At 41.6% G+C, this 27,530-nt stretch overlaps 1 protein-coding gene across 1 annotated transcript in view; it reads left to right on the top strand.

Annotated features, from left to right (window-relative positions):
- LRIG1 (leucine rich repeats and immunoglobulin like domains 1) overlaps positions 1 to 27,530 on the top strand; it is a 140,480-nt gene that overhangs the window by 19,815 nt on the left and 93,135 nt on the right. The window lies entirely within an intron of this gene.

Below are 27,530 nucleotides of genomic sequence, written 5' to 3'. Positions count from 1 at the left end.
CCTGTAGAAACCTTTAACCTGTGCTGCCGGAGAGAGTTGGGCAGTCTCTGTGCTTTCCCATGCGTCTGGCCTTTGGCCTTAGAATTTCTTCTCTCTCTTTTGTCTCTATCCCTATCCCCAGTTAATCTTTAAAATCTTATCCTTTAAGGCCCATGACATAGTGATTCTTCCTAGATCACTGGTTCAGATTGAGCTCTTTCCAGGGCTCTCTTCCTATACAATTCATCCCCTTCTCCCCAGTTTCTAGAAAGGAAAATCAGGGGCAGTTTAGGGCTTTGCCCCAAGTTGAAATCTAGCCCAGGTTTGAACCAAAGTGCTCTGAGGACAGATCCAAGTGGCCTTTCTTTATCACTGCCATCCTGTCACTTAATGTCATGTGGCATCTTTCATAGTTTTATCTAACTGGTATTATTCTTGGTCTAACGGCAGAAAAGTATTTCTCTAAACTCGGGGTTCTTTAATCCTTCATGACTGTTTTCCAATGTCATTGGTTTCTTTTGTAATCCTATGCACTTTCTTTTATGCATTTTCATATATTACTTAGTCTTAAGGCAGAAAAATATTTCTCAGAGCTCAGGGCCCTTTAATCCTTGATTACTGTTTTTCCAACAAAATTGGTTTCCTTTGTAATCCTATGCACTTTATTTTATGCATTTTCATATATTATTTATTCCTAGTCTTAAAGCAGAAAAATATTTCCCTAAGTTCGGGGTCCTTTAACCCTTGATAATTATTTTTCAATAGAATTGGTTTCCTTTGTAATTCTATGTGTTTTATTTTTTATGGTTTCATATTCCTTTGAGGAGGGTTCCAAAGGTGGGAGGAGTCCAGGTCACCAAAAAAAGGTGAAGGAAGAACCTTGAAGTCAATTATAAGACCTCTGGGGACACTTTGTATGATGTCTCCCCATTCCTTCTTCCCCTCCCCTCTAGAAAAAGAGGGCTGGTTCTTATAGTAGTAAGCAAACACTCAATAAATATTTGTAAAGTTTGTGGCTACTTTACCAGAAGTCTTTTGGGATCCAGATGTTTCATCAAGGCAACCAGGAAGCAGTAGAGCTGGCCTCTTGGAAAGAGCCTGTGTCATGGGGGCCATTCCTTGCTTGCCCTGGACCTTGGACCAAGAGAGCCTTCTGTGTGATGAGGACTCTGTCCAGCTTTAAATCCATGGTCCTGTGAACCCTGTTGACAGCAGGGTCATCTGATTATGGTGGTTGGATGTAGGTAGCATTCAGTAGATTCATCTCTAGCCAGACTTATTGAGGAGCCTAAAATTTAGAACTAGAAGAGGGACCTCAGAGATTATTTATTCCTGATAGCTCTTTATTTTACTGGGAAGGAAACTGAGGCTGAGAGAGAGGTCCTCAGACTCCACATTCTCTGCCCTTTTCACCACAATAGGATCACAGAAATAATGGTCCATTTAGACATCAGTGCCTGATTTTCCATGTGTCATAGTCTGGACTTGAAGCTGAAAAAATTAGCATTTGCAGAAAGATTTGACTTAGAATAAAAATTGCTGATTGTTCTCCCTTCTCTGGTCCCATAGTCCCATTCCTTCCCTTCCTCCCTCCCCTTCCACTCTCTGCTGAAGTTGAGAACCACTTCAAAGTATCGGATGTGTTGGTGCCAGACGCCATGCAGTTATTGTTAAAAGAATTTGGAAATCTAATTGAAAACAAACTTTTTTTTTTTTAAGCAAAGCAGATCAGGTTGAGCTCTTTCTCTGGAGGGAGAATGGGATTCCAAGTTTGTCCTCTACTTGGAGCTGGTGTCTACACACTTGTCCTGAGAGATGAATCATCTCTACATTCGCCTACATCTGGTAACTGTTTGCAAAGTTCAGAAATGCAAGCTAAAGAGGCGAACTGGGCTTAAAGGGACCTGGCCTTTGGGAGGTTCTTCCCAGGGTTGCTTTTAAAGAAATGGATGCAATCAAAATTGGCAACTTGGTCAGGACCTTCCTTCTAGATACTGCCATGTTTTTGTAAAACAGACATTAATAACAACAAAAAATGGACTCGTCCCACTTCATTTTTGTGGCTTCCCTCTCCCTTTCTCTGTTTTGAGGCAATGCTTATCTATTAAAAGCACAATCTGATTGAGACTTGGGTTCAAAACTAGCTGAGAGTGTCCCATGGCAGGTCTCTTAACCCCACTTACCTAGCCCTTAATGCTCTTCTGTCTTGGAACCAAAACACAGTATTCATTCTAAGATGGAAGGTACAGGTTTAAAAAATAATAACAACAAAAAGCATATACCCTGTTTAGGTTCTGAATTCATTTAAATTTTTGTCATGAATCTTTTGTAAGTTGACTTCAGATCCTAGGCAGACCTTGGGTGAAGCAAAGAAATCCTAAATCTGTAAACCCAACCCAACAACAACAAAAAACTGACCTTTATTTCTGTGATGTTTAAAGACTTGCTTAGAACTTTACCTATATTTTCTTTACTGTACAGCGATTATTTACATAAGAATCCGAAGCCCAGTGAGTTGCTGTGGATCCCATGGCTAGCAGCAATTATATTTGATTTAGTTTTACTCCTTAGAGAACATTAACAAACTTCATGCAAGACTTGTTTTATACCCGCCAATTCCCTTCCAGTGTAAAACTCCTTGAGGGCAGGGCTTGCTCCCTTTTGGAATGTATCCTATCTCTTAGTCCTCTGGCCAGGGTTGAGCCCTTTGCCAGAGCTAAAGAAATACTTAATTTGTGGAACTCTTATCTTGAAGTGCAGCTTTCTTCCCCAGCAGCTATGTGTCAGAATCTGTCAGGTCTGCCTCCTTGGTGTCGGGTAATGGAAGTATAAAAGCATATGGCTTACCATCTGCTGTTTATTGTTTCTGTTAGGTTGTGGTTTACATGCACATACGGTATTTCTTTGGTTTTTGCAGCAACTGAGAATATTATATGCTTGGGGATCAAAAAAATGTAAACTATTTATAAATGGTAAAGTATTCTTGGGCTTGGGAAGTGTTTTCCTCAAATGTGTGTCTATTTGGCGGCTTTCCGATAAATTCTCTGATGTAGTCTTTGCAAATCATGACCCTGTTGGGATGGACCAATCCTGGGATGACCTTGTATAATAAGGAGAGCAAACAGCCCTGGCAGTCAAACACGGGAGGGTTAACTTTGTCCTGCTTGGTGTGTGGGTGGTGCATTAAAGAAGATTTATTTGGGCAGGTTAGTCTCCTGGTGAAATTCATCCTTGCCCAATTCTTGAGTGAGATGGCCCTGTGGAGTTTCTGTGATCAGTTTGTAACTCATTTTTAGAACTGGGGGGCTGACCAATCAGTGCCTGGAACTCCATAGAGAAAGCCTTTTTTTGGGGGAGAAGTACATCTTTTCCCCCTGCTTTGTTTTGGATTATGTAGATTTTACAGTAGGAAACCTTTTAGTTGTTCAGAAATTTTAATGAAAAAAAAAACCTTCTATAAACCATCTTGAACACTTTTACAGCACAGTCATTTTTGGGGGTGGGATGGGGTGGTAGTTGGGGAAACTCTTTTCCCTTTTCATATCAAAACCTCCCTTGTAACAAAATCAACCAAAATACTTTCTACTACAATGACCTTGTATTAGGACCACCGTTGTCTGCCATGAGGGAGGGCATCAGTTCTCTGGGAGCTGTTATTGTTTTTTTTTCAGATATTCAGAATTTCTAAGTGAGCTTTTCATTCATGTCTTTCATTGCATATATTGTTGTTTTGACTTTGTTTATTACTTCATATGGATTCTCTATGACCTATATATTTATCATTTCTTAGTAGGTCATATTCTATCATGTTCCTATATTATAGCTTTTTTTTAAAAAAGCCATTCTCCAATCATTGGGCAGCCACCACCACCCCTGGCCCCCCCACCCCCCATCTTCATATCACAAAAAAGGACTGCTCTGAATATCTTCGTTTATATTAGACCTTGGGTTTTTAGGTATTTGACTTCTTTAGGGTTTTCTATATCTCAATAGTGGAATGGACAAGCTAAACACTTCTGTCATATGATGCACAATTGCTTTCCAGAATGGTTAAGTATTCACAGCTCTACCAACATTAGTGGCCCCACAAAAAAAATCAATTAAAAAAGACCCGAAGAACAGTCAGGGAAGGTATGTGCCTGTTTTTCCACAATCCCTCTATTTACCAAAAACTTCTTTTTTCTTTTTCTTTTTGACCAACTTCGTCTAGTTTCAAAGGTTTGAGGGTAAAACATCAGAACTAGTTTTTAGTTTATGCAAATACTTTGTTTTTCCTGCTCACAAAAAACCCTAAGAGCATTTAATCTAGTCCTTTAACTTAATAGAAAAGAGACTTTGAATGCTGGTGGAGCTGGGGTTAGAGGCTGTGTCCTTAAATTTGCTTTTGGTTTCTATATTTGTATATGATCAAGTTTTGTAAAATATTTTCATTTATTTATTTGCTTTTTTTCAAGTTTTGTAAAATAGAGTCTCATTTGAAATTTTCTAGGGGAGCTAGTTCTATTTAAGAAACATCTGTTGTCAAGCAAAACCCCTCTCCCTGGCCCTGATCTCTTTCTAGTCTGCATTTTTACATATTGGAGTTATTAGAGCTTATAGCATGGCATGGTGGAAAGAGTGTTGGATTGAGAGTTGAAATTCTAGGCATGCTCTTTGCCACTTGTATGATCATGGCTCATGGCTAAGGTAAGTTGCCTCCCCTAGATTTACTTGGTCCCCTTGTAGCTGTAAAGTTATTATGCCATGATGCCAAGCCAAGGACTTTTATAAATTGGAACCTGCCATGAAGTTGGGTGACCTTGGGTAAGTGTTTTCATTCATCTGTAAAATGAGGTTTGGCTTTATGGTTCCCCCTAGCTCCTGGCTTCTGCCTTCACTCACACTTGGTTCTTGTATGTAGGGATGCAGCTCAGTCTATTTTCAGATGCTCTTGTTTGAGCTCTCTTTTCCCTGCCAGGACCTTTTTTTGTACATACCTGTGAGGGGAGTCTTCCAGTCTGTTGGCATCAGTGAATGATTCAGACTCCCCCAGGCTGTGGTCCAGTACCATTGGCCTCTTTCTTCGCCATCTGATATTTGAAGTAGCCTCATGGTTAAGATCCCCTTTCTTGGAGATTTTGGTCTTTGGCTTGATGGACCAGAGAGAGCTCCATTCTTCAGAGGAGCATTTGGCAGGTGAGCCTTCTCTTCAACAGCAGTTGACATGGCTCTCTCAACCTCTTCTGATGTCCAAAGGACTGATAACTTTTAACTGAGGAGGCTCAAATTTAAGTCTGTCTAGACGCTTTCCCCTCTGTGGTTAAGCTGCTAAGTCTTTTCCTAATTGGGGGGGGGGGTATCTAGTTGGTTGGTACTCTTAATTGTTTTTCTTTATACCCATAAAGAATCAATCATTTTTCTCAGCCCTTTTTGTAATCTCATTTATTTGAACTAAGCAACCCCCTGTCCCCATTGGAAGGGAACAAATAGGAATAATGACTGGACTTGTGATTTTATTGGTATAGGAACCCCTCAGATGAGAAAATTCCTTCCCCCAATGCACATTGGCACCTGTGCCAATTAATGGTCTTGGACAGCTGCCTAGGTCCCTGAGGCAGTAAGTGACTTGTCCAGAGTCACACAGCCAGAATGTAAGAGACTAGACTTGAACCACTTCTTCCTGGCTCCCTTTATCCACCATACCATTTTGTATGGAGTTTTGTTTATATTTCTCTATATCCTAAGCACCAGCTTCATCTGCCAACAATATTTCCTAGTGGAAAACCTCTCTGTCTCGCCCTTCTTTGTTTGTCAGAGTCCTAGAAATCTAGGGGGAAATATATGTATGTAGGTATTTTTTGAAATCCTATTCAGGTGAGCAGTGATCTCACTTATAAGCCTTTTTCCCCCCCAGGTTCACGAAGCCAATATGTCTTTCCCCCAAGGCTCACAGAGCTACTTTCTTGGATTTTTAGGGATTAAGCATTTAATAATTTCAGACCCCTCTAGCCTTGAATATTGCAGAGCTAAGGAGACTGTTTCAGGCAGGGGTGCGGTGCTTTGTATGACTGTCTACGTTCAGCCCTTCTGTGGTCTTGGCCAGCATTTTTATTCAATTGCATGCTCATAAAAATGTCTTGGCCATTGGTGGAAAACTTTCTAATCCAGGCATGGAAAATGGCAGCAGGTATCTACATTCCTGGGTTTCCTCTTTGTAGCTTCCCTCTTAGAGAAGGCTTAGAACCATTCCAAAAGGAATGCAGGAGGGCTGGAGTTGATATTAATGATACGTATTTTAGAGGTGATATTTACTTTAGTTTTTTGAGCTGCCCCTTCCTTCCTACTTTCCACCCCTTCCATAGTTCCAGAATGCCAGCAGCTGGTAGGAATCAGGTCAGATTAGCGTGGGATAGAACCCTTAAGAAAATGCTCCCAGCAAATAGAAATTATTCTAAAACAAATTGATGTGGTTCCCCCCCCCCCCCCCCAAATCTAGTTGGAGGGTAAACAAGCCTGGATTCTGTGCCTTTCCCTGTACTCAAGGCTTTGAGTGTGGATTCAAAATGTTGGGCAAAGGGGGCAGTTAGGTTGCATAGTGCCAGGCCTGCAGTTGAAAGGGACCTGGGTTCAAAGGTGATCTCAGATACTTCCTTGCTTTGTGACCCTGGGCAAGTCACTTAGCCTCATGTGCCTAGCCATTCCCCTTCTATCTTTGAGTTGTTACTAAGACAGAAAATAAGGGTTTTAAAAAATAAATTATATGTAAATATATATAATATTATATATATATATATAAAACTTATATATGTATGTAGAGAGAGACAGACAGGTAGAGATAGATATACAGAGTGAGACAAACATACACGTGGGAGGTAGGGGGGAAACAGAGAGAGAGAGAGAGAGAGAGAGAGAGAGCGCGCGCAAAGCCTCTTAGTGAATTATGATTGTGTTTTAAGTAAAAGCAGTTAAAATAACTTGAAACTTTCTTTCAAGGAACCCCTAACTTTATTGGGCTCTGCTAGGCACCTGATGTCCCTGAAACCAACAAAAAAATCCCATTGTTTACTTTCCTTCTTGGCACAAAGGCTGCCATTTTTCTTATAAATGGGCTAAGTGTGGGATATAGTAGCAAGGACTGTCTTACACCTTCCATTTTATTCCCAGTGCTTAGCATAGTTCCTGGAACATAGTAGGTACTGATAAAAGCTCCCTGGCTGATTGAATTACTTTTTTTTCAACCCTTACCTTTAATTAATTAATGAAAAATTAAGCATTAATAATGTATATTGCTTCCAAGGCAGATGAGTGGTAAGAGCTAAGCAATGAGGTTAAGTAATTTGCCCAGAATTGCACAGCTAGGAAGGATCTGAAGTCAGATTTGAATCCAGTACCTCCCATCTCTAGACTTGGCTCTCAATCCACTGAGCCACCCAGCTGCCTCCAGATTGAATTACTTTTGTGACCTTGAGGAAGTCACTGAATATTTCTGAGCTTCAGTTTCCTTCTGTGTAAAATAAGGGGGTTAGACCTCTAAGAAACCTAGTCCTAAATCTATACGATCTTACCTTAGTTTAAGATGAGAATAATTTGATAATGAAAGGGGTTAGATGCCATGTCACTATCTGCAATTGCATCCACATCTTTTTTTAAAATACATTTTGCTTTCTGGGAGTATATTTTATAACGTTACAATTATGTATAATATAATTAGATATCACATACATTTCATAATGCATATTTAACCTGTTGGCTTTCAAGGTAATGTTGGCTCGTTTCCCTCCACCCCAGCCCCTTCTTGGCTTCCTCCTCCCTGCCCTTTACCTGCTAGGACAATTCAAGCTTTATCCCAGCCTCCCTAGAAGGTGAAACAAAGCTTTTAATGTTCTGATTGTATATTAATGAACAACTAGGGCAAGGGGCAGCTGCCAAAAAGCAGCAAAGTGAGGGAGCCACCAATATCAGTGTGAACTTTGCACTCTTGAAGTGTGAAACGATGTCGGTGAAAGGAGTTTATTGCACAAGTAAAACCCTGGAATCTCTTTGATGCTCGAATCCCAGCCCTAGTGGAGGAATAAAAATCCATTGACTGATGATTAGAATCTTGGACTTTCCAATTAACCACATCCCCACTGGAAAGGGTACAGACCTGCGGGATAATGCCTACCTGGTGTCCAGCTGGTGTATGGCTCTTTGTATGGAGAAAACACCCTTTCTTTAGGGCACCAGCTGGCCCGGAGAGCCACGCTGTACCTGGGGAGCCTGAGAATTGAGCAGGAACGTCTGGTTTTGATCACCGTTAGCAACTCTTAATGAAAAACTGAAGTGTACAGACTGCCTTCTTTTCCTGGTCTTTCTTTTTCTCCTTCTTGGATTTTTCCCCCCCTCGAATCTAACGTTTTCAGAACTCTTCCTGGCAGAAGAGTTGGTGTCATGTCTGTTGTTTTACCTGACTGCTTTTAAAAGAAAGAAGGGGGGAACAATCCCTTGAGATAAGAGTGATCGGTGTATAGGGAAGCCACATCATTCTTTGGAATGACTGGATTTGGAGTAAGAGGACCTGGGTTTGAATCTTAGGCTTATTAATTTCGAGGTGATATAGAGTCTTCTAGATCATTCAGTCCAATCGCCTCATTTTCTAGTTGAATAACTGGAGGCCAAGGATCCTGTTGTGTGATCCTGGGCAATTCACTTAACTACTTTATGATTTGGTTTCCTTATCTGTTATAGATAGACTATAATACTGCACCACCTTCCTCAAGAAACTTGTGGCCAGGAGCAAGTGAGGAACATTTAAAAAACCTGTATAGTTCCATATTATATAATAATAATAATAACATTTACATAGTACTTTAGGGTTTACAAAGCACTTTGCCAATATTCTCTCATCATCTTGTCATCATTGGAGTATGTTTTGAACTGAAAGCAACCATAAGGTCACATACATTTAGAGCTGGATTGGGAATCTTAAAGGTATCTTATCTGATCCTTCCATTTTACAGTTGAAGAAACTGAGGCTCGGGGAGACTTAGTGATTCATCCAAAATGTTCCTAGAAATAAATCCCAGAATCAGAACTCAAATTCAGATCCTTTCTATACCCAGTTCGCTTTCTTTTATACTATACCTTGGTCTGTAGTTTTTTTTAAAAAAAGAATTGGGTAGATATACAAGCCAACACTGATGGGGGCTTTTTGCTATTAAGTGGGAAATGACAAATTCAGCTTTGTATCTCTCTTAGTTCAAGAAGCATTGTAGCCTAGTCCATAGAATGCAGTAGAAGGAGTTTCTTTACCTGGACTTTCCAAATATCTATGAAACTGCAAATTTCCTAATCTCTCCTTGTATCTAGTTGCTAAACTCTGCCTTTAATAGGTGTTTGAATGAATGAATGGAGTTCTTTTCCTTTATGTCAAAACCAGAGACTTTCCTGGAAAGGCAAACACCTCACTTATCTTTCCTCTCCGACCCCCCAAGGTGGGGGAGGGAGGAAAAAAGGAAGGAAGGAAAGAAGAAGAGAGAGAGAGAGAAAGAGAGAGAAAGAGAAAGAGAGAGAGAGAGAGAGAGAGAGAGAGAGAGAGAGAGAGAGAGAGAGAGAGAGAGAGAGAGAGAGAGAGAGAGAGAGAGAAAGTCAGTCTTGAGTTGACTGAATATCTGTGGTAGTTCCTATACTGCATAGCTCTCTAGTTAACTTTTACGACCCAGTGTTCACTGTTAGGAGGGAAATAACAAAATCTGCAGTGTTGTAGCCTGGGCAGCTCCCAGTATTCCAGTATTTATAGTTGGGTCTGTTGTTTCAGCAGGTCCCGGCATTTTCTTAGCTCTTAGGCTAGCCTGCTGTTGGCTGTTACTGCCTTGGGACCATAAATTAGACAGAAATTCTGTTCTTGGGTCTTCCAAACCTGGCCAAGGTCATTGCTCTGGACAGGTTTACTGCAGAGAGGTGTGAAGAGCCTGTTGTCTCTGTGAGTCTTGCAGAGCCGGAAGAAAAGAGGTGGGGGAGGGAAGACACATTGAACCTGGGCAGCTGGAGGGGTCTGCTGAGATATAACTAATTGAAAACTCACTTGTGGACCTTAATGGAAAGGGAAGTCCTGTAGGTGGTGGGTCTGAAGCTTGGAGAATGGATTTGCCTCATTCATTTTGAAATTTGAGAACTCTGTAGCTCAGTGGGAGTTTGGATCTTCCAAAATCCTTTCTTATTTAATTACTCCATGAATAATTTAGTTCTAACTCTGTGCTTCTTGTGCTTCCCTCCACTCCCCAATCTACCACAAACTAAAAAAAAAAATGCCCCAAACTCTATCTTTTTGTTGACAAAAGAATTAAGTCAGTGGCTTGGAATTCCATTGGAAAGTTTTAAGAAAACTGGATTGGGAACCATCCACCGTGGGCTCTTTTATGAGCCGTCTGTAGAGATTTACTGTAAGGTTTCTCCCCTAACTGAATTATTTTATAAATTATTTTATTGATGCAGTTTTACTTTTTGCTTTTTCTTTTTCACAATATCACTTAAAAACAAAAACAACTCTTACCTTCTGTCTTAGAATCCTTACTGTGTATGTGTTCTAAAGCAGAAGAGTAGTAAGGACTAGACAATTGGGGTGAAGTTGACTTGCCCAGGATCACACATCTAGAAAGTATCTGGGGCCATATTTGACCTCAGGACTGACCACTTCTAGGCATGATTCTCAATCCACTGAATCATCTAGCTGCCCCCTACAGTATCGGATGCTACTAGCTTCTGGATGACTCCCCTTTTCTCTTCCCCACTCTCCAATTCTTTGTTACAAATGAGTACAGTCACCTAAAACAAAATCAGTATCTTAGCCAGGTTTGACATTGGTTTCGTTATGAAGTCCTTTGGCCAGAGACCTCTTGCTTTCATCGTTTTTTCCTTGGTAGTTTCTGCAGTCATCCTGTGAATCCTCTTGGATCTACCTATTTGAGTAGACAGCCTTCCATATCTCTGAATTCTTCCTATTTTCTGGTGTGGTAGTCACAATCCATTCAGATTTTTCCCCATATGGCCACATCGAAGTTCCCTTTCCCAATACAGATCCAGGACTCTTCCTTTTGAAATGGCAGCTTTCCTGTTTTGTTTTTTGTTATTGTTTTTGTTTTTTTAAGTTACCTGGGGGCCCTCTGACTTGAGGAGTGTCACGCTCAGATTTTTCAGAAATCTCCTGGCAGATCTAAACAGATGGGGTTGGCTCCATACATATTATTTCACCTGACTGCTTAAAAAAAAAAAGCCTTCTAATCAGGGTGCCCTATTTATAGGGAAGCCAAATGGGACTGTGTAAAGGAAGGAACTTCCTTTACCTGGATGGGGGAGGTCATAGTCCTGCCCTGCTTTGCTCCGGTCCCATATCTGGATCCTTTGTCTTGCAAAGGAGGTCTCGGGGTCAGGTTTAAGTAGTTGGATGATAGACCGTAAAGAAGGAAGTGAATATATAGTTGAGGGAAAATTTGAATGAATCTCCATATAAGACAGTTTTTTTTTTTTTAAACCAATACCTTCTGTCTTAGAATTCATACAAGTATTGGTTCCAAGGCTTAAGAGTGGTGAGGGCTAGGCAAATGGAATTAAGTGACTTGCTCCGGATTACATAGTTAGGAAGGGTTCGAAGTGAGATTTGAACCCAGCTCCTTCTAATTCCAGGTCCCATTTTGGGAAAGTTTTATTGACAAATTGAGAGTGTGCACAGGAAGGTCATCCAATGTGGTAAAGAACCTCAAGATGAGCTCATGAAAATTGTTGAAAAGAATTGACTGTGTTTGTTCTGGAGATGTGGGGTGGGGAGACCTTCAAAATGGCGTTCCTATGGATATGTTCTTGGTCTCAAGAGGGCAGACCTGGGAATAGTGGGGAGGGCTGGAAGTATCCAAAATTAAATTTCGACTTGATGTCTGGAGATACTTCCTAAATGGAGGGAGTGAATTCCCCCTCACTCAGGTCTTCAGACAGTCTAAGGCTGGATGATCCCTGGTTGTCCATGTTAGAGGTAGGCGCCTTCCCTCAGGCAGGGGTGGGTCAGGCTTTGTGGGACCCTGGTCCAGGGTTGGGGAGTTGTCCACTTCACTTTTTTCTCTGGAAATTGGCAAAGGCTGGTTATATAAGGGAAAGCAGATAATAGAGGTGATAGGATTATCCTTGAGGTGTATAATAGTTAATGGGTAACTCGGTGAATAAGGCTGATGAGGACATTTATGTGTTCTCACAGCTATAGAGGCTCATAAATATAGGCCGTTTATTGTCTGTTTAGAATAAATCGACAGCTTTTTAGGCTACCCGCAGCTCCAAGGTTTTGGTTTTCCTTTTGTTTGTACACTTGTCTCTGGTCTCGTCCCCTTCTTTATAATGTTGGGAACAAACCTGAAAAATCCTTGGACTGTTCGTGGGAAATGCACTCTTTTCTTCTTCCCTCGTTGGGCTGAGTTTTCAGCTTTTTAGCTCCCATCGTGTTCCTTCAGGCCAATTCTGGAGCTACAGGAATAAGAACACCAGCCCTGGCAATGTCCGACCCGCTGACGATTCCCCCAGAAAGATTGTGGGACATGATCAGTGCTTCCTTCGCCCAGGCTAATCGAGACCCAGGCATTTCCTCCACTCTGTTCCTGTGGCCTGTGAAGAGGCTGTTTTCATTATGGAATACCATGGAGTGGAAATTTCAGACTATCTTCTGGTTATTCAAAACCACTGCCTGTATTCAGTTCAGTTTGGCCCAAACTCTTCCAAATTTGTTTCTATTCATAGTTCCTGGGATCCTCAATTGAGAATTGAAAAGGACCCTAGAGGCCTTCTAGACCAGACCTGATTTTTATTTTTTTTTTATTTTTTTGGAAAATTTTATTTAATTAGTTAATTAGAATAATTTTCCATGGTTACAAGATTCATGTTCTTTCCCTCCCATCCCCCAAACCCCATTTTTACAGCTGATGTGCAATTCTACTGGGTTTTATGTGTGTCATTGATCAAGACCTATTTCCATATTATTGATATTTGCACCAGGATGATTGTTTAGAGTCTGCGTCTCCCATCAGACCTGATTTTCAAAACATTGTTTTTGTATCCCCTACATTTTTCACTGTAGCTGTCTCATAATAAAGAAGAGAAGAGGGGAAAATATAGCCAAAGTAACCTAAAAATGGAAACCTCTATAGAACTTATAGTCCTCTACCTCCAAAAAAAAAAGGGAGAGAAAGGGAAGAAGATGTTTTCCAAAAAAATTTCTTTAGCTTCCTCATTTTCTAGAGCGGCGAAACAACTTTCATAGGGAGTGTAAGAGTTGGGATTTGAACTCAGGTCCCCAGAGTCTAGCTCTAGGACTTCCTATTAAATTATGCCTTCCTCAGTGGTATATATACATATATATTTATTTATATATAAAAGACTATATTTATTATAAATGATTAAATTTCTCTCTAATAGTCTTCTAGGCTGGTTCTTTTCCAGTCTATTCACGGACATGCTTCTCTTATTATATTTCTTTCAACTCTTGATACTTCTAAAATTCCCCAACACGACACTGTATTCACTTCAGTTTAGAGACTGATGATTTACAGTTGCAAGCTCAGAGAATTATAAAACTGAATGGTAGATGTCCGTACTCCCTCATTCTATCAGTGACTTTTTTGGAGGCTTCAGAGCTAGTCTAGAACTCTGGGTCTTCTGTTTCCCTCACTAGTATAATAGTATAATATAAACTAATATGATATGAGGCTTATTATTATTAAGACTATTTTGTTTCAGATTTGTCTCCGAAGCCCTTGCATCTAATGCCAGCGCTGGCATACACAGTAGGAGCTTAATAAATGTCTTTTAGTTTGCTTGCTTGACTAAATGGCATTCAAGGTCCTGTCTGGCTCTAGAGTCTCTGATCTGATGGTAAAATAATGTGTATTGGGTGAAGTCATGTAACACCCTAAGGGGTGCCCTTGTAGATGGCGTTTGGTAGGGGGGGAAGGCCAGTATGGTCCGGCTGGTGAATAAGGGGTTTATATCAGCCAAGGGGTTTGGCTAGCCATCTGTGTGTTCCTTTGGTTATCCCATACCTCTTGGGTATCGCTTGCCTCTACTAATCCTACTATGAGTAAGTCACACATACACTTGGAAATATTTGGGCACCGTGCCTAGGCTTAAGTTACTGCAAGACTTAAAAGTTTGGAAAAAAATGTCGTCGTGCAGAAAATGGGTGTACTGGAGAAGTGAAGGAGCATCTTTGTTTCCCTTCTCCCCTTGTTTATGGTGGGGAGTGGTGAGATTTGATATTGGCAATTGTGCAGTCCCCTGAGGCCCTGGGGATTATTGATGACATGGGTCAGGGGGCCCCTCCCTCCACCAACCACCTTCTTCGTGGGGCAGAAAGAAAAAAAAGAGAGAAATTCTAGCTGTAAGGAGGAATATCTGTTTCTCTCCTTTGTAGTGGCCAATTATTTGAATGGGTGAATTGGGGGAAAAAAAACTGCCTGGTTTATGCAACCCTCTGTACACACAGCCTTGGACAAATATTGACACCAGAGATCATGGCAGGCCTGCCATTTCTCTGATGCCCCTGGGAAGAAAAGCTCTTTTCAGGGGCCCTCACAACCTTGTGAAACACCCCAACAAGTTGGTGCAGGTGATTTTTGTATAGTAATTCTCGGTGGGGGGGAGTCGATGCTAGGTTTCTGTGGTTGGTTTTAGGCTAACTGAATGAACCCTCCACATCGTTGCCACCTCCTTCTCTCCTTTTCCTTTCTGCATTGTTTTTATGGGTATTGGTTGCCTTTGAGCCTCCTGCAGGAAAGCAAGGAGAGGTACCTGACATTTGGCTTTGCCAAGTCATGCCCGTGTAATGGGGCAGTTTGAAACTGAATTCATTTTCCTAATGTCTTGGGGTCTCTTTGGGGATCTCTTTCAGGTGAGGAAAGAAAGGAGAGAGAATCTTGGCAAAATATAGATAGCTAAAACACTGGGAATATGGAATATTTGCCTTGTAATGAAAGCCTCATCATCAGATTGACTTCAACCTAATACTACATCCATCCATCCATCCATCCATCCATCCATCCATCCATCCATCTATCCATCTCTGTGTTCTTTCTCTCCAACTGAGATCCTTGGAGACTGGGGTCAGAAATTGCATCCTCAGAGTCTTCTGATTGAACAGGACCTCAGAGCCCATAAACTCCAACCCAACACTTGAAAAAGGTTGGTGGGAACCCCAACAGTGGGAATGGCCATCCAGCCTTGGCTTGAAGATTTCTTGGGAAGCTTCTTTCGGAAGCAGTCTGTCCCACTTAGGGAGGGATGGTTTTATTTAGAAAGTTCCTTTTTCTTAAATGGGACACATGATTGAGGTCTTTAGCTGGAAGGGACCTCAGCTCAGTTCCACCATTTTGCAGATGAAGAAATTGAGGAATGAGAAAGCTTTGTTTCACACTAGAGAGTGAGCCCATAGTGATGAGCATTTTTTTGCTTTAGAACAGTCTGCACCCTCTTTCCATGACTGTTATTCACATTTCATGTGAAGTTCATGGGGTTTGGTCGACTTTAAATGAAGGGACTTCTAACAATCTTCAGCTCATTCCCCACCTCTCCTCCTAGGTCCCAGGGTTTGGTTAAATGATGGCTCAAAAGACCTTTCCATCACTAATGCAGATAAAGTAGAAGAAAAGTTATTGGAGCTTCTCCTGTGCCCTGGGAATGCTCTGTCTCTGTAATCCGAGGTGCCCCTTGCTGATTTGGCTGACTTAGCCTTGGTGGGGGATGATAAGCTCAGCTGTACTCAAGAGCTCTAGGAACTTTCCCCATAATTGCATCATCCAGCAAGAAAGGCCATTTTCTGGGAACCTCACCTTGCTGTTCAGGTGGCCACCCTTACTAGCCGAGGCTGACCCAGACCTGGAGTTCCACACCTCATCCATCTGCGTGCCTCAACTTCTCTGCAGTAGGGGACACTTCTGATCAGTTCCTCCTTTCTGATAATCTCCATCTGGCTTAGTTCTTCTGCCTTTCCAACTAATTTTTCTTCCTTTGTTAGATTGTTTTCTTTCTGTTTCTTAAGCTGGCACATCCCTCCTCCAGGGTTCTGCCCTCAGTGATCTCTGCTCTCTTGGCTGGTGTGGATAATTCCCAAATCTATCATTTTCACCCTATTTTTTGGTGTTTGTAGGCACACAGATGGCACTTAATAATTAACTGACATACAAGAGAAAATGAAGATTGTACCAGAAACTTCAGCTCTATCATGAACAACTTGATTTTATTTTACATTGTGTAAAAAATTCCACATGTAGCTTGTCTGCTTTTTTCCCCCTGGCCTTCCTTCTTTTCTCATCTGTGATTAAAAAATAAAAAAGGTGCTTCACTGACCCCAGCCTTTATTTTGCTGCCCTATCCTTCTCTCTCACTTGCCCAATGGGGAGGAAAGAAAGGGAAAAACAAAGTCCTTGAGACAAATTGCATAGCTAAGGGAACATTTGACCAAATCTCTTAATTACACTTGTTTCCTGCTTGATAGTATCACCTGGAGGTCTCAAATTCGCCTGCCTTGTCCCAAGCCATCTTACATTAGGTGCTCTGTCCCCCACCTGCCTTTCTTCCTTGATTCCAGCTAAATGTGGAATGTGGGCCCTTTTGTAGACACCCCCACCCTTCCTCTCTCCTTCCAATAGAATTGAGTTGGCAGGACCTTGCAGTTCTGGGTCATTTCCTTGCCTGGCCCATGTTTTGATTGTCTTCTTCTGCCTATTTCCAGAACTAGGGTGGAACACAGAGTATTTCTGGATAAGAAAGAAATTTCATTTATCAGTTGAATTTCCCAAAGGTCATATCAGAGTTTTTGGGTTATTTTGTCCTTCAGCAGCTCTGGCTGGTCAATGGGATTGCCAACGGTAACTATTGGAACTTGGCTTATGGACCATGATTTTGGCGATCCTTGTCAATTCCTGTTCAGTTAAAAACACGCACGAAAATCCCAGGCGTTAAATACTCATTTTCGGGGGTTTAGATAACACATTTTAGCAAGTAAAATGTTCCAGTTAGATTTAACCCAGTCGGAAGGAGTAAGTGAGCAGGAATTTCAAGTGATTAAGAGACAGGAGGTTGTTCCTTTTTTTTTTTAAACATTGTGTAATCCATTGGGTTTCATTTGGTTGGTGTGAATCACTTGGAAGAGGTAAGTCATTTGGGGACAAAAGTAAATTATAATTAAGTCCAATCCAAGCCAGCCAATCAACAATCAGCAAAGAGCCTGCTCTGGGCCACTGGGGATACAAAAACAAAAAAAGGGAGATGGTTCCCTGCTTTCAAGTCTGCTGCTGCTGCTAAGGCTAGTTAGTTAGAATGATAGGTGGCATGATGTGGTTAATAGACTTAAAGACTGTCTCTGACCTACACTTGGCTGTTTAGTCTCACTGCCCTGAGCAACTCTCTAAGACTACAAAATTGATGCAGGTGAGGAACTTTATTGGTGGGAGGGAGTTCTCTCTCCTTCAGAGGTGACACATTCTACCCAATTAAAATGTAATTGGGGTACCTTTAACAAAATAAATAAAAATACTCAGTTTGTGGCTTTCTAAGTGAATTTGTGGCCAGGCAAGGATCCATTTCTATTTCGAGCTTGATACCACTGTAGAACTCTGAGTCACCCCAAAAGAAAGAAAAGATAAACAAGAATATATCTGACTCAGGGCATCAAGGTTTGTTGTATGTTATATATTCATCATTTCTTTTGGGAATACATTTCCTGAAATCCCTGTAAGATAGTACATTTATGCTATTTTACACATAACAAACCAAGAAACATTTATTTGGCATTTATTTCGTAGTAAGTACTGTACTGGGTTACAAAGAAAGGCAAATGAGATGTCTTTGCCCTTAAGGAGCACCATCTAATGGAAAGATAAGGAAACAGAGACTCAGAGAGGAGAAATCATAATTCCCTTTTTACAGAAAACCACTAAACATTTGTTAGCCCCACTGGACTGTGACTCCAACATCCTGAGGTCTTTGACCTGCTTTAAAAAGGAAAGATGAACAATATTAGGCCCCTACTGAGGGACAGACATTGTAGGGGAACTACTGAGAAAGGCAAAAGACCATCCCTGCCCTCCAGGAGTTTACAGTCCTACAGAAAGATAAGGAAATAGAACCTGGAGGGTATTTGCCTGCATTTGCAGTTTTTGAGCCCAAGTTTTTATGATTCCAGGTCCAGTGCTCTGTCCCCTACATCTAGTAATCCTAGCAAATATTTAATCATTTTTCATTGTGGGAATTATGTAGAATTCTTTGAAACAGTCATTTTCCTTTAAATTTGTCTTTGTTTCTCAGCACCTGACACATAGTAGGTATGAGTTGTTTATACAGTAAATGATGAAATATACTAAAGATTAGGGGTTCTTAACTTGAGATTTTTCACACGTGCTTTGCCCCAGGATATCCATGACACACAAAAAGATAAGAACTGCCTAAAACTTAAGTTCTGACAAACTGAACTCAAACAAAAAAGCCTCCTAGGCTCCTTTAACCCTGGTGAACGGATGTCTTTTGAGTTAGCTTGAGAGCTTTTTCTAAGCTTTTCATTTGGCTTCTGAAACATTTCATGAGTGATTTTATATATAAAGTTTCAGAAACCTAATGGAAAAGTTGACGGGATGAGATCCCTAGTCGATAAGTGGACTTGGCTGTGCTGGCCAGGATGGTGACCTTTTCAATCTGGATTTGTGTTTTATCCCCAGCGTCCATTTATGGGTGTAACTCACTTGACAGAAGAGCTGTGTTCCTGAAAAGTTGGGGCCAAATTTAATTTCTGTAAATTGGATGTCCTCTCTTTTCCTCTCCCACTGACTTTACAGTTCCAAAGGGTCTTCATCTTTATTCCTGAGTAGCCTTCAGCTTTATATTTCTGGGGCTAAACTGGGAGAACCAGCCTTGTCAGGAAAGACTTAATGATCTATGGAGGAATCCACAAAAAGAAACTTCAATTAAATCTTGTTCTGATGCTAATCAGTTTTTAAAATATCTTTTTATCTAGGTTTTCTTCAGGTGTGTAAGTATAGTGTCTATATCTGGGCAAAGGATGATAGAAGTGGCCCCTGTTGAAGACTTGGTTTAAAGGCATTTACTTTACTAAGCATCTTGTATAACTTTTAATTGGCTCATTATGATGACTTGTCTTTAATCAAATGAACCAGATGCCCCAAATGGTCATCATGGGATCACATATTTAGAGGCCATGTATTCCAACTTCCTCATTTAATAGAGAAGGAAATAGATTCAGAGAAGTTATTAAACTGACTTATCGAAGATCTCACAGGCAAAGAATGGCAGACCTGGGATTGGACCCATTTCTCTTGATACCACATCCAGTTTTGTCTCCATTCAAAGGAGCTACTATTTGTAAAGCATTTGGTCACAGTGTCAGATGCATAGTAGGCGCTTCATAAATGTTTATTCCCCCCTCCCCCACCTGGTTGATATAATCCCTGTTTTTAAAATAAAAATATTCTATGAAACCAAGAAATGAATAGTTTGATTTGAGAGACCAATCCAGGATGTCATCTTCGTAATAGTCACTATAGATAGAATCCATAACTTTAGCCTGGAAAGGAGGGTACTTTCAGCTCATCTAGTCCAACTTTCTCATTTTACTCTGTCTGTCCGTCTGTCTGTCTGTCTCCCCCCACTGTCTTTTTCTCCTCTCTCTCTTTCTCTGTCTCTGTCTCTTTTTCTCTCTCCCACTGTCTCTTTCTCTCCCTCTCTCTGTCTCTGCCACTGTCTCTCTTTACCACTCTCTTTCTTTCTCCTCCCTCTCTGTCTCTCTCTGTCTCTGCCTCTTTTTCTTTGATTCTTTCTCTCTGTTTTTCTTTCTCTCTCTCTTTCCCACTGTATCTTTCTTTCTCTCTCTCCTCCCTCTCTGTCTCTGTCTCTGTGCCACTGTCTCTTTCTCTGTCTCCTTTTCTTTGTCTTTTTCTTTCTCTCTGTCTCTTTTTCTCTCTCTCACTGTCTCTTTCTTTCTCTTTCTCTCCTCCCTCTCTGTCTCTCTGCCACTGTCTCTCTCTGCCTCTTTTTCTTTGTCTGTTTCTTTCTTTCTCTCTGCTTTCTCTCTCTCCTCCCTCTCTGTCTCTGCCTCTCTCTCTGCCACTGTCTCATTCTCTGTCTCTGCCTCTTTTTCTCTGTCTGTCTCTTTGTCTCTTTCTTTCTATCTCTGTCTCTCTCTCCCTCCCCTTCTCTCCTCTCTCTTCTCTCCCCCCATCCATCCATCCATCCATCCATCCATCCATCCATCCATCCATTACCAGTCTTCTCTAACCCTGATTGGTCATCGTGCTGACCAGCCTCGTGAAGTATTTCAAAGTTGATTCCCATTACATTATTGTGATCAAAATGAAGTTTTTGCTTATATGTAGGAGCTTCTGGATTTCATTTTTTCAAATGGACTTTTTAGCTGGGTTTTGAAAACTGTCATTAGAAGCTGTGGACCGTAGCCTAGTTGGATGCCATCTTTTCTGCCTTGATTAGGGATGCAAATGGCTCCAGAAGCTTTCCTGTGCCTTAGTTTCCATCTAAATTCAATGATTGTGGGGCAAAGAGCTTTTGTTCCTTAATATATATGTGTATGGCCCTGGTGGGGAGGGGAGGGGAGGGGAGCGCTGGGTCTCTGCTTCCTGGACTCCTGAACTATAGAGAGGAGGGCGTTTGTTTCTGGGTGACCTCTTGGTCCCCTGGCGGCACTGGGCACCCTGTGGTTCCAGATGGAAGGTTGCAAAAGCTGTGGCCTTCCGGAAGTTGGGAGGATTAAGGTTTGAAAAGCTCTTAGTAAATGAGGATCATTCAATAAGATGCATTTCGCAAGCCTGGGGTGGTTTCACAGGTGGCTGGCCTACCTGAGTGAGCACCTGCAAATGGTTTGGGAGGGAGGAAGGGAGGGAGACAGTCCCGGAAGCAGTATGAATAGGAGACCTTGGAAAACCTGAAGGCTGGCTTGGATTTGGATTTGCCGCAGTGCCATTCCCCGACTGGCCGGTTTTGCCGTTCCAAAGAGTGCGTTGTGTCCCTTTCCCTAATAGCTCCCTCCGAGTAATAAGGGGGCAAAGGGGTGAGAGGAGGGCTGGGATTATGTCTGAGTCAAAAGCCTGAGCTCTTTGCTCCAAAGGATTAACGACGAGGGCTTTCTGAGGAAGGAGGGGCTGGTGCCTGGCCGTCCTCAATTGACCTGGACAAAGAGATTGATTTTTTTTTTTGTCTTCCATTCTCTCTTCCAACCCAACTTTCCCTGGTTGGACAGAATGGCAGTAAGTGGTGGACCAATAGATTCAAATGCCTTGGATTTCTGGTGTGCAGCTGGCTGCCAGGTAAATAAAACCACCTGACTGCGGAGGAATAGCAATTTTGAAAGGATGTGGAAAGGGCCCCCGAGGTAATCCTGTGTTCTGGTTGGCTAACAGCATGGTTTAATTTCTTTCCAAGTGGTCAGAGGAATCAAGGAGCGTCTCATTGATGCATAATCTGTGAATATAAACCAATAGCGTAGATGAGTTGGATTCAGACATTTACTAAGCTCTGAGGTGTACAGTCACAAAACCCAATATTATCCAGGTTCAGAAAGTAGCTGTGTCTTGCTCCATAGTGTGGGTATCATCCTTTTCTTGCCCTATGTGAGAGTGGGGAAAAGCACTGAATCTGGAAGGATAAGGATCTGGGTTCAAATTCAGTTCATGCTTATCTCTTGTTACATCTTGGGCAAGTAACTTCACAGACTTGGTTCTGTTTCTCCATCTCTAAATGAGGGGGCTGGACCAGAAGGCCCCTGAGGCCCCTTTTACCTCTAAATCTCTGTTTTTGTGTGAGTCAGCTGAGAGGAAGTGTGCCTAGCATTCTGCTAGCTTTCAAAGGGCCAAATGAATATGAATGAGAGTACTTCTGGGATAACCTGAGACCTGGGAACTAATTCTGATGGGAAAACACTTGCCTAAGGGTCTGGCCATCGCATTTTGTTGATTCCCTTATCTCTAGTTACTGGCAGAGTAGCAAAGTCCTCCCTTGTCTAGGTGTGCAAAATGCCAAACATTCTATCTGGATTATTCCCATTTTATAGATGAAGAAACTAAGGTAGGGAGGCCAAGTGGGCTGGTAAGTGGATTCAAACTCATATCTTTCTAACTCCAATCTCAGAGCACTTCCTTATTTCCAGTCTTCTTAATAACATCCCCTGATGTTTCTCAAACAAGATACTCCATCTCTGCACTTGGAACAGTTTTGCTGGCTGTCTTCTATGCCTGAAACACCCTCCCTCCTTATCTTTTCCTTTTGGCTTCCCTTAAGTCTCAGCTCAAACTCAGCCTTCTTCACAACTCCTTAATCTTAGTGCCTTTGTCATTCCCTCCTTTGGTTATCTCCAGTTTGTCTGGTCTCTAGCTTGTTTCTTCAAAGTTGCTGACATGTGGTCTCTCCCATTAGCTTTCTGTAGGATGTCACCAAATCAAGGTGACAAAGCCAGAGATCCTCTGCTCGGAGGCTCTCCTAAAAGATGGAGTCATTGGAACTCAGTCCAACCTAACTCCCAGGTGCTACACTCTTGGGAAAGATGCTCAAAGGCACCTACTAGGTAAAAGGAGAGCATCCATTTACCCAGATGGCCCTGGTGGCCAAGTGAGCGTTAAGTGGTTTTATCCATTTGGCTTGGAAGCTTTGGATGGAAACTTGGATTCTAGGGAATCTCCTGATAAAATGAGTGAACCTCTGGTAACTTGGTCAAAGCCCGCAACACCCAGGGCTCCCAGAACTAGGGGATTTTTAGTGAGTTTCTAGGGAAACCATTTAAAAATATGATTGTATATGGGATACATAAAAGCAATCACAGCGTACTCCTTAAACACCCATTTTATGTCAGGTTCTGTGCTAGGCATCGGGGACACAAAACTATTTCCTCATTTTCATAGATGGGGAAACTGAGGCTCAGACAATTTAATTAACCTGCCCTGTCCTACACACAGCTGAGATTTGAAATCAGATCATTCTTGATTCTAGCCAAATCATCAACATTCTTGTCAGTCTTCATACATTTATTTAACACATAACTCTGTGACAGGCACTGGTGATATGTTGCTTCTCCATAGCAGGATTTCTTAACCTTTTTTATATTATGGCCCCCTCTGGCAGTTTGGCAAAGCCTTTGGACCTCTTCTCCGAACGTTTTAAGTGGATAAAATAAATAGGATTATAAACATGTTTACATTACGACTATATCACAATACAGAGGATTGCAACTACATTCTATTGAAATATAGTCAACGAAATAGTTTAAAAAAATAAAAAAAAACAAGTTCATGGACTCCAGGTGAAGAACCTGTGCCCAAGGGAAATACTAGGATTTGCTCTCAGTAGAGAATAGTAACTCAAATAATACTTCATTTATTCAGTGCAACTGTTTTCTATCATTTGACCGTGGGCAAAATCAACCAACTTTCCTGGCCCTCAGTTTGTTCTTTTGTAAAATGAAATAAAAGTCAAAATAAAACCTTCCTTCCTTTTTTCCCTCTTTGGTTTAGAGGGTGAATTCCAAACTTTAGATGGGGGAATTCCAGGCTAGAGCACTGCCTTCCCATGTGGCCACAATCTACCTCATTAGCCTTTTCTGACTCCCTTCCCTTATGTGAACTCTGCTTTTGGCAGACCTGGGCTGGACCCAGGCAGTGCCTGTGTAAGGTACTGCGTTCATGTTGCCTACTGAGGTCATTGAATATGGTAGTTCTTGATAAGGAAGAACCTATAGGCCAGGCTACTCATTTTTCAAGTGAGGTGGCATCAAATTTCACTTAATTTTTCTCTCTTTTTTATTCTTCTTTCCAAGTGGAAGTAGTGATGGCTTTGGGAGACAAGGGACAACTCGGTCATCATCAGCAAGTCAGTTTCCCCATCTGTAAAAATGGGCTTAATCAATGCCCTGTTGTCATGGGGGAATGACATAGCAATATGAACTTCTAACACTTTTCTTTATGCTATTTTCTCTGTTGGAATTCCTTTTTCTTTCTAACCTCTTTACTCCTCTCTGTCTGACCAGATCTAAACTAATTTTTCTTTCAGAAAGGATAGCTCTCCCTATTGGGGGTCCTGGATTCAAATCCTAGTCCTACCACTTATTCTGTGGGGTTGGCCAATTCATCACCTCTCCGGGTTTTAACTTTCTCAGCTATAAAATGGGAGGTTTGAACTAGATGAATCTTGATAAATTCCTCAACTGTCTAATCTATAAAATGGAGAATTGGACCAGAAGAGCTCGTACTAAGTTTCATAATTTTCTTATCTATAAAATGAGAGAATTGGAACACATGAGCTCTTGATAAGTTTTCCAACTTTCTCACAGATAAAATGGCAGAATTAATATGTTTCCTTCTGGCTCTGAATCTGTGGTCTTGGCTGAGTTAGTTGAAAAATAGTTTAAAAATTACTATTTATTATTTTTATTATATTTAATGTTATTTCTTTTTAAATTAAAATCCCCTTCAGGTCAGGGAAGGGGATTTAAAATTATTATTTATTATTTTTATTATATTTAATGTTATTTCTTTTAAAATTAAAATCCCCTTCAGGTCAGGGAAGGGGATGGTACCTTCCCAATAGTTGCCTGTTATTTCTGCTATTTTCATGACTTGGGAATTGAATGTGACCCTCTTTCTGAATTTCTGAATTCTAGCCATCTAATTTTTAGCTATTTTGACTGGGGAACAAGACCAGACAGTGTTCTTACTTGGTTCCAATTTTGCAGCTCCTGGTTTCAGTAGTGGTCCTCTCTCCTCTGCCTTGATTAGCAGCATTATTTCTAGAAGAGAGAAATGTATTAATGATATAAAATGATGCTTTCTAGTAATTAATTGCAGGCTCTCTAGAGACTGGTAATTACTTTGACAAAATGAGGGAGAAAAGTAAATTGAGTGGATAATTATCATCTCTCCTGCTTCCTACTTTCTTTCCAGATTGTTTCTTTTTAGAATGGAGAATTTGGGATAAGGACTAACCACTGGTTCTGGGGAATTAAGGAGATGCATTGTTTTTCCCTGTACTAGAAATAAACATGAAAAAAATTCTCCTTGCCATCTTAGCCTCCAAGGAATCTTAACAGATAGTTGGGTTTGAATCTCAGCCCTGCTACTTGACCTTGGGTAAAACCAGTCAACTTTTCTGTGCCTCAGTTTGCTCTTTTGTGACTCTGATCTTTTATATCATCCCTTCCAGCTCTTGATCTAAGATGCTACAAATTAGTGGCTCATGACCAGGAAGATAGGGATGATGGATGTGGTCAGTTGGAATACATAAAGGGAGGTGGTGTATTCGAAGTCTGCCCACAGAATCCACAATATTTAGAAGGACTTGCTGTATGAAAATCTGGGATTTCGAGTAAGGAAAAAGAAGGGAATTAGAGTTGATAACTAAGGAATTTTCATCCTCTCTCACTTTCTTTTAAATACTAGATGTTCCCTAGCTAGACTGTTCAGCCCCGAGTGAGTTCTCAGGATAATAGCATTCTCAGACAGAGATGGTGCCTGGTGAAATGGGGGACAGAGGGGAGCCGCAGGTAATAATAAAGGTGATAACTTGGAACCCAAAGCATTTCCCTTCCCCCAAGAAAGGCGATTTGGAAGGCTGCAGCTGAAGAAGTTTCTAGGGACTCCATGCATTGTGCTTTGCCAACATCAAACAGTCAGCGAAAGTATGTTTTCATCTGTAATCCAGGAAGGTGTTGGGCGGATTATGTACATGCTGATAAAATTTATAGAATTATAGTCCTGGAGGGGAAGTCACAAGGGCCAGGGCATTTCCTGGTGCAGGGGGCTTTATGGTTACCAAACAGATAGAAATAAGATTGGAAACTTGGTTTCCAGTGAAGACAAAGGCCATCTGTATAAAGGAGGCGTTAAAAAAATCAAGGAGATTTGTGTGCTTTCACAGCATTTGAGGTGAATGTGGCCAAGCCCCGTGAACTCTCTGAATAGAAACTTAACAGCACCCATTCAGACCCATGACTCCTCTGTAGCCTAGATCAAAGATAGGAGATTTTTATGTTGTCTTCATTTTACAGATGAGGAAACTGAGGCTCAGAGCCTCCTTACACCAAGGTCACACTGAAATGGCAAATGTCAGAACAGGAATTGGGCTCTAAATACAGAGCTATTGGGACCCTGAGAAATGTCACATGTAGCCGATGTATGTGTCAGGATACACCCTTCCGTATGACTAATATACTTGTTTAAAAAATTAAAACAAAATTCAAAATTTAAACCTTGAGTTAGGGAAAACTCAAATGTTAAAATCCAGAAATCTTTTGTGAATCAGTATGTCAGTTAAAATATGGTTTCTCTAGTGGTGAGGAGCTAAAACACATTCGCTTGTGCACATACCACTCAACCTAGAAAATTTCGTTCAAAAAGCTGATTTTTTGGTTGACTCCGTCCCCTCATTGAATCACTTACAAAACAACAAAGTATTCAGAAACCTCTCTCTCTCTCTCTCTCTCTCTCTCTCTCTCTCTCTCTCTCTCTCTCTCTCTCTCTCCCTGTCTCACTCCCTGTCTCACTCTCTGTCTCTGTTTCTGTCTCTCTGTCTGTCTCTGTCTCTCTCCCTCCCTCCCTCTCCCTCTCCCCCTCTTTCCCTTCCTCCCTCCCCCTCTCTCCCTGTCTCTCTCTCTCTCCCTGTCTCTCTCTCTCCCTGTCTCACTCTCTGTCTCTGTGTCTCTGTCTCTGTGTCTCTGTGTCTGTCTCTGTGTCTGTCTCTGTGTCTGTCTCTCTGTGTCTCTCTCTGTGTCTCTCTCTGTGTCTCTCTCTGTGTCTCTCTCTGTGTCTCTCTCTGTCTCTCTGTCTCTCTCTCTCTCTCTGTCTCTCTCTCTCTGTCTCTCTCTCTCTCTCTCTCTCTCTCTCTCTCTCTCTCTCTCTCTCTCTCTCTCTCTCTCTCTCTCTCTCTCTCTCTCTCTCTCTCTCATAGGTACACTAATTCCTAATTCTCTAATAGAAAGGAGACAGCGGATTTCTTCTCATTGCTTTCACAGTGTTTTCATCTCCGTTATTGACGTTGTTGTCCTTAGTTGTGCTTTCTTTGATTACAAATCTGGGAGGCTTCTTTTACCTTCACTACAAATACATTCCCATAGAGCTACCTCTTGAAACAGAATTAAGAGAGAGAAGGTTGGGAGGGGGCGCATTTCAGCAAAGTGGACCAACCGAGTCAGTCAGGATGTGCAGTTAGGTAACGTTTCACACTTGTGCCCTTGCAGAAAAGCAAGGGAGCCCAAAATAAAAGAAGGGAGGTGGAGGTGTGGTTTCTCCTCTTCCCCAGGACCCAAGCTCTGCTGGCAGGTTTAATTACACAGTGCTCACTTTGGGGGATTGTAATTTTTTCGGGCTTTGTTTTGACATTGTGGGATCTCTGCTGAGCACTCTCCATATCCATTTGGTGCAAGTGCCATGAGATGTGGCTGGACCAGACTGTGTGTCCTGGCTGGAGGAGGCAGGGCGCCATGCCTACTTCTCTGTGTGCTGTAAAGCATGGGCTTCGCTTACCTCTGGACAGATTAGCCACAAGGATTTCCATGGCAG

This window comes from Monodelphis domestica, chromosome 7 (assembly GCF_027887165.1).
Source record: "Monodelphis domestica isolate mMonDom1 chromosome 7, mMonDom1.pri, whole genome shotgun sequence".
Lineage (NCBI taxonomy): Eukaryota > Metazoa > Chordata > Mammalia > Didelphimorphia > Didelphidae > Monodelphis > Monodelphis domestica.
The sequence above is the reverse complement of the archived record's forward strand: the minus strand, read 5'-3'. Positions and strand labels throughout refer to the sequence as shown.